This window comes from Vulpes lagopus, chromosome 2 (genome assembly GCF_018345385.1).
Source record: "Vulpes lagopus strain Blue_001 chromosome 2, ASM1834538v1, whole genome shotgun sequence".
NCBI lineage: Eukaryota > Metazoa > Chordata > Mammalia > Carnivora > Canidae > Vulpes > Vulpes lagopus.
The window spans coordinates 133,876,120-133,882,873 of NC_054825.1; the positions used below are offsets into that span (position 1 = coordinate 133,876,120).

The 6,754-nt window shown below is 39.8% G+C and overlaps 1 long non-coding RNA gene across 2 annotated transcripts; it reads left to right on the plus strand.

The window, feature by feature from the left end:
- Positions 1 to 4,929: 4,929 nt before the first annotated feature.
- LOC121485238 lies at positions 4,930 to 6,533 on the plus strand. Of its 2 annotated transcripts, none has more exons than XR_005986243.1 (3): positions 4,930 to 5,039; positions 5,768 to 6,017; positions 6,174 to 6,533. It is a non-coding gene; the product is annotated as an uncharacterized LOC121485238 (long non-coding RNA). The 2 variants fall into 2 exon arrangements; XR_005986242.1 differs by having other exon boundaries at positions 5,768 to 5,982.
- The last annotated feature ends 221 nt before the right edge of the window (positions 6,534 to 6,754 follow it).

Genomic DNA, 6,754 nt, shown 5'->3' on the forward strand with positions numbered 1-6,754 from the left:
TGAGTTCAGTGTTGAGTTTGGGCTCTGGCTTAGCTGAGCATTATACAATTCTTATCTGGAAGAGACCTTAGGGGTCATTTTTGTCTCACCTTCTTACTGTACAGATAACAGAGCCAAGACCTAGACACTATACAAGCCCCAAGGAACTAATGGCTGAGCTGGCTTCCAAATGACTCCAAATGGAGATCTGGACTTGGGACAGAATATGGTCTTGTGTGCAGATTAATTCCAGTCTTATGGAACTGTTAGGTGTCCAAAGCAGCTCTCGACTGAGTATGAACAGTAATAATGTGTCCAAAAGTGATTTTTCATTTATTCTATTCATTTAAAATATGGTTTTGAGAATTTAAAAATATAGATGCTAGTAAGTGCTCTGTGTTTGTAATAGCTCTGACAAAAATCCATTCAGTGCCTTAGAAAAGGCAATGGAACAAGAAGATCGGAATAAATCAGGTTATTTATTGTGGTATGATGGACTGGCTCTCCTTGTCTCAATACTCTCACCTGTAAAATGGTCATAGAAATGTCATTATTGCCAGCTTTATAAGATTGTTGTGAAGTTCAAATAATATGATATATGAGGGGAATAAACACACTTTGTAGAGATCTGCACAAAGATACTGACACCCAAAATAAGGTACTTTGAACCACAAAGTAAAGCATGGCAAAAAATATATATAAACTATATAAAATAGAAACTATAAAATGTTGTTAAGTGAAAGAAGCCAGACACAAAAGGTCACATACTATATTATTCCATTTATTTGAAATATCCAGAATAGGTAAATCAACTGAGACAAGAAGCAGATTGGTATTTGCCAGGGGCTGAGGGAACGACCTGGGGGAGTGTCTGCTTAATGCTGTGAGGTTTTCTCCCGGGGTGATGAGAATGCTTGGGAGCTAAATAAAGATGGTGGTGCTCAACACTGAATATACTAAATGCCTCTGAAATTTTCACTTTAAAATGACTAATTTAACGTTCTGTGAAAAAATAAAAAATCAAAAGACTTGGCTATTGGGGGGAAGTGGCAAGAAAGGGGATGGTGCCAGGACTGTTTGTTCAGATGATTTTGTAAATGAAATATCAGACTAATAGACTCCTTTATAAAAACATGTTTGTAAAGTTTACTTTTAGTTGTTGCTAGTGTTTTGGTATCTCCATGAAATGAAGTCCAGCAAATTCTGTCTGTACCATGCCATTGGGTAGTTGCCAAGGACAGCATGTTCAGTGAACCCCACAGATGCTTAGCCATATGCCCTTTGGCCTATAGGGTCCTCCAATCCTACTAACCAGTTGCTATGAGAATTGTTTAAGACAAGAGATTTGGGGAGGAAAGCATGGTCTTAGTTCTTTTCAGCCTACACTTGACAATTTACCACTGCTAGAAATTACACTTTTGCTTGAAATGGTTTCAGATGCTGATTTTTTTTCCATAGTTGGCAAATCTTGACTTTTGTGTATTTAACTTTTCTCAGTAGACCTTTTCTCTGAGCTTCAAAGAGAATTGCTGTTTCATGGTATCAATTTTCTCACTGTAGGACATTGCCTTCTGATCTTTATAAGGGCCCTGCTTCTATTCCAAACCTATGGGGTATTTTCAAAGGCTGTCAATATCAAGAAGACTTTTTGCCTTCATTTACAGCATAAATATTAAGAAGTGATTAGTTGATGTTTCTATTTGTACATGAATAATAGGGTGTTAAATATATGACTCAAGGTACAACATTTCAAAGAAAGACTTATCTGATATTTTCCATGGATCATCTGTTAGAATGGGAAAAAATAGCTAAAGGAAAACAAAAAAACCCAAAAACCTAGTTTATATTGGATACGATAGGATCACAGGATCCTAGAGCTCCATAAATAGACTTTTCTATATATCATTTCAACCAATCATGTTACATTTGAATATAACTCAACCAAGTCTCAAAAGACTGTTGTCTGCCCTAAGCTTGAAGCAACTATTTGAATCTTAGAAAATTCTTCCCTAAATTGAGCCAAATTTTGCAACTTTTACTACCTAGGGCTAGATGAATCACTTGGAACATTCGAGATAAGTCAAATTCATCTTCCACATGATGGATTTTAAATCATAAGAAGCAGCTAAATGTTTTTCATGTTATTTTAGGCTAATGATATAGTTCTTTCAGCTGACTCTTAGATGCAAAGCTTGAAATTCTATTGTTATCTTGTTGTTATCCTCTGTTGTAGACTTAAGTTTACTTTTTATTCCTTATGAGACTTTGGTACCAGAACCAAATACAATCTCTCATGTGGATCTAAAGCATACAGAGGAGAGACAGTAGTCATGACCATCTTTCTAGACCACAGCTTTTATGAATAAGCCAAGTTAACATTATATGTTTAATATGATTATGTCTAAATATTCATATTTTTGATATGGGGGAATTGTTTTTGGGGAATTGTTAATTGTATAATGCAACTGGCAAGCTTGAGGTGTGAGAGATTTTAACATTTTAATGATAGAAAAGGAAAAGGTGTTTTGGAGTGTAGCCATTTCAGCATAGGATCTCTACACAGAAAGGAACAATTATACATATGCATTCAAATTAGTATATTTTGGGACACGTGGGTGGCTCAGTGGTTGAGCATCTGCCTTTGGCTCAGGGTGTGATCCCGGGATCCTGGGATCGAGTTCCACATCGGGCTCCCTGTGAGGAGTCTGCTTTTCCCTTTGCCTATGTCTCTGCCTTCTGTGTCTCTCATGAATAAATAAGTAAAATCTTTTTAAAAATTAGTATATTTCATTTTGTAAAATGATTGGTTCCCATTATGTATCCATCATTACAATATTTCTTGGTGGATGATAGCTAGGTGGTTGAAAAGGTCACAGGTCTTGAAAAATGTACAAAGCAACCAAACAAGCAAACAAACCCCAATGCATGGTGTTATGGTGTTCTGCTGAGGAACGTTTTCTGATCAATAAGAGTGCTATTTTATTTATTTATTTATTTATTTATTTATTTATTTATTTATTTATTTATTTATTTTAGTTCTGGATGAAGTTGACTGTCATTTAGGACACAGATAGCTTTCACCTTAAGTGGTTCCTAAACTGTGTACAGATCTCTAGCAAAATCTGAATATGTGGTAATCAGTCTCTGCCTGGATGAAATATAGCCTGGCAAGAAATGGAGTTCAGGGAAACAACTTGTAGACATGATAACCCTGGATGCTTTTGAGATAGACTGACTACCTCAGTGCAGGAGGAGGACAGTGGCTTTAAAGGGGTCTAAAGTCTGGAGAAGGCTGAGTTTTCTTGTCTCCAGAAGCCTGCCTTGTTTGATTCTGTTCCTGGAATCATCAGGCAGATTTGACTCTTCAGAGTTGGATCTTCCAAGTAACTTTCCATATGGATATTGATTTTCTGGACTCAGGCTCCCTCCACCTGGGAATAGGTTTACTTCCTTTTTTCACTCCCTCTGAGAATTGTTTCTCCCCCAGAGAGAGACACTGAGGTAATGTTGTCTGGGAAAACTCCATAGAGGCTTTTGAATCAGGGTTTTCACTATATCACTAATTTAATTTGTTTTTATCCCACACCCCATTCACTTCCAAAAGCTATCTGAGCTCTCTAATGTTGGCAAAAATCTTATTTTACACAAGGGAAACAAAACGTAAAAATTCTGCAAACTCAAATACCCTTGATTCACTTTTCATTGCATCTTACTCTGAAAGCAGAGCTGTAAAACTTACATTTAAATCCTTCTTAGAAAATGTTAGGATTTTCTGATGTTGGGGGCAGGTCCTGCTCACTGTGATGCCCAGCCCTCAGGAAGCCCAGAGGATCCAAACTGGTTCAAATGAGATTCAAAACCTTTAAAAATAAATGAATAATTAACGCTCGACCCAATATCTGCTTTTCCCTCTTCTTTCCCTTATTCTCTTTCCTTTACTTCACCACCTTTCACAGACAGATCATGATTTGAGAAAACAAATAATTGCAGCCTTGATCTGATCTACTGAAGAAATAACAGCTGATCTTGAAATCAGAGTGAATTTCTGAAGGCTGTGTCCTCGTCTGTGCAGGAGACCTGTTTTCTTCCGAAAGCAGCCAAGAGTAGGTAGGTGTAGTTTGATCCGTGGGGGAGTCTGGGGCATTAAATCAAATGAAAATATTGAACGCATATGCAGTAATAGGCAGATCCATTCTGCTCACATGGGCCCAACGGCGACAGCATTCCTATCACAGCTTCATCTTGAATTAGGCCCGGGTGGCTGTAATAGGCCTGTGCATCTGTTTAACATCAATAGAAAACAAACAAGTGCTGCCGTCTCTTCCAGTTTCAAATAGATAAAGACAGTTAATCCAGAAATGGCAGTCTCGTAAGTGCTTTCCTGTGGGGGGAAATCCTGAAGGAGTCTCTTTCTCTAGGAGCAGCTGGGAGGAGACTTTGAAGTAGGAACCCCGCCCCCCCCCCACCCCCTCACCCAGGTCCGTGTATTTTGGACACGCTACAGCAAATCCTCCTGGAGACATGTGCGGCTCATGTTTCTGGTGGAGCAAACACAGCTTCCACTTGTTTGGTGCTATTCCTCCCGACTGCTGACCCTTGGATTTGCACTGCCCTTTAAAAGAAAGAAAGAGACTCTGTAGGGTGATGTGTTTGTGTTTACTGGTGTGTGGCAAGGCTTGTTTCTGACCAGAAACCCACCCTGTTTGGACAGTAGGGCTTCCACTGAGTAAACCTGACCACAGGCAGTGGAGTGTGTAGGTACGAATCTCCAGGACTAGGGAAGAGCCAACTAAAGAGGCCTCCTGTGTCAGCCAGCCTTCCTGGGACAGTCCTGGGAAAGCTTCCTGGACTTGTTGCCAGAACGCCTGGAATGTCAGAAAGAATATGTTTATCTGTGACATGTTGGGTTATATATTAAGAAGTGGGTAGGACAGCTAAAGCTGTTCTCTCCCGATCTCTACTCCAGGGCATTTGCTTGGCTTTCTGAGTGAGCAGGGTTAAGAGCTCCAGATGCTGCTCCTGGGGTGAACACAGTGACTTTAATCTCCTGGGAGGCTCAGGTGAGTTGCTTGTCTTCCAGGATAAACGTGCCTACCTACGGGCAAGGAAAGGCCATGTGCGGGGCGATGTGAGGATGCCCGATGCACAGCAGCTTCCTGCTCATACCACCCACCCTTTTGTGCTCCAGCTCACCTGAAGTTCAAGTCTGATTAAAAAAAAATAAGGAACGGGGGAAATAACATTTGTAATGGATAATAGCTGTTAATATATGAATAGGCTGTCTCACACCTTTGCTTACAGTACAGAGAGGAAGTGAGATGATGACACTAAATAAAACAGCAGGTAGGTTGCAAGGTACAGGGAAAAACTGAAGAAGCTATTGTTTGGCCATGAATTTCAGAAGTAGAAAACTGCTCATATACATATTGAATAGGATCTAATTCTGTTCTCTGGGCTGGTATAGGGAAAGTCCAAGGTCTGAAAAGCTTGTGGGGATCTACCTTTAAGTTTCTTATTGTGTCCAGGTGAGCCCTCATTATGTGGATGGTATGTTAATACCATAGCCTCAAGTCAGGTAGAGCAAGCCAGAAGTCAGAGGAAAATAGCCTGAATTAAGCTACATCAGCATGGAGACCCTTTCATTGCTATCTCTGTGTTTATGTGCTCTATGTCTAAGAACGCAGTGGGAAAGACCATGCATTTTTCATGGTGCTTCAGAGATTGCTATAGCCAAAGCTCTACCTGAAGCTAAATAAGCAAACATTCTAATTTCCTTTTTTTTTTTCAGCTCCAAACACAGTAGTTACTTCAGAGGGCACTGAGAAGGAAGGCAGGTATATTCGCGTTATGCCTGTGGATCTGTTGCCAAGCACACCGTCTTGCCACCGACACAAGAGCCAGTTTTGCCTGGCAGCACAGACATCAAAGCTCCCTCATGGAAAAGCAGCCCCGAATTTGGAAGAGGCATTTTATAATTTCCAACCATTTCATTATGGCATTAAGGTGCATTAATTGCTTCACAGCCATGTGGATATAGGGTGGGTTATAGTCATTGATTTAAGTCGACAACTTCCGTTTTGCTAAAGCTAGTTAGGAAAAAGCACTGCAAATGGGTTCCTAATGATCTCATAAACACTGTATTTCTTCTGATTGCTAAGTAGCTTCCTCTCCTTTCTTCTCTTCTTAATTCTCAGCTTCCAGTTCCTCTTCATTATGGTTATGAACAGCTGAACTCAGGCTCTGAAGTGCTATTTTCCCAGTGTTCTCAGGAACATGAAGACTTTTCAGTGATCATGGACAGACGGATGAATTGTCGTGGAGCTGCAGGGAGCCAGAAACGACGTGTGTTCTGACTAGAATTGAAGCATTTCTTTTTGAACCAATGGCAGGTCACTTCCGTAGTAAACACATCGACTGATGCTGTGTCCCAAAAGAAGTGGCAAAACAAAATTACTTGACAACTTCAAGTTTTTCATTTAATGACTATCTATTGTAAACCAGAAAGAAACTTAAACATTATATCCATATTAATAAAGGCATGTATTGGAAAGCCAATAAATATGGTGTTTTTAAATGCTGAATGGTAAATCAAGTTGACTACATTGATAATCTGATTAAGTGGGTAGAAAGCTACTGTTGAAGACTCTCTTTTTTAAAGTTTATTTTATTTATTTTAAAGAGAGAGAGCACCAGTGGGAGGGGCAGGGGGAGGTGGAGAGAATCTCAAGCAGACTCCACACTGAGCACAGAGCCCCATGTGGGGCTCAGTCCCACA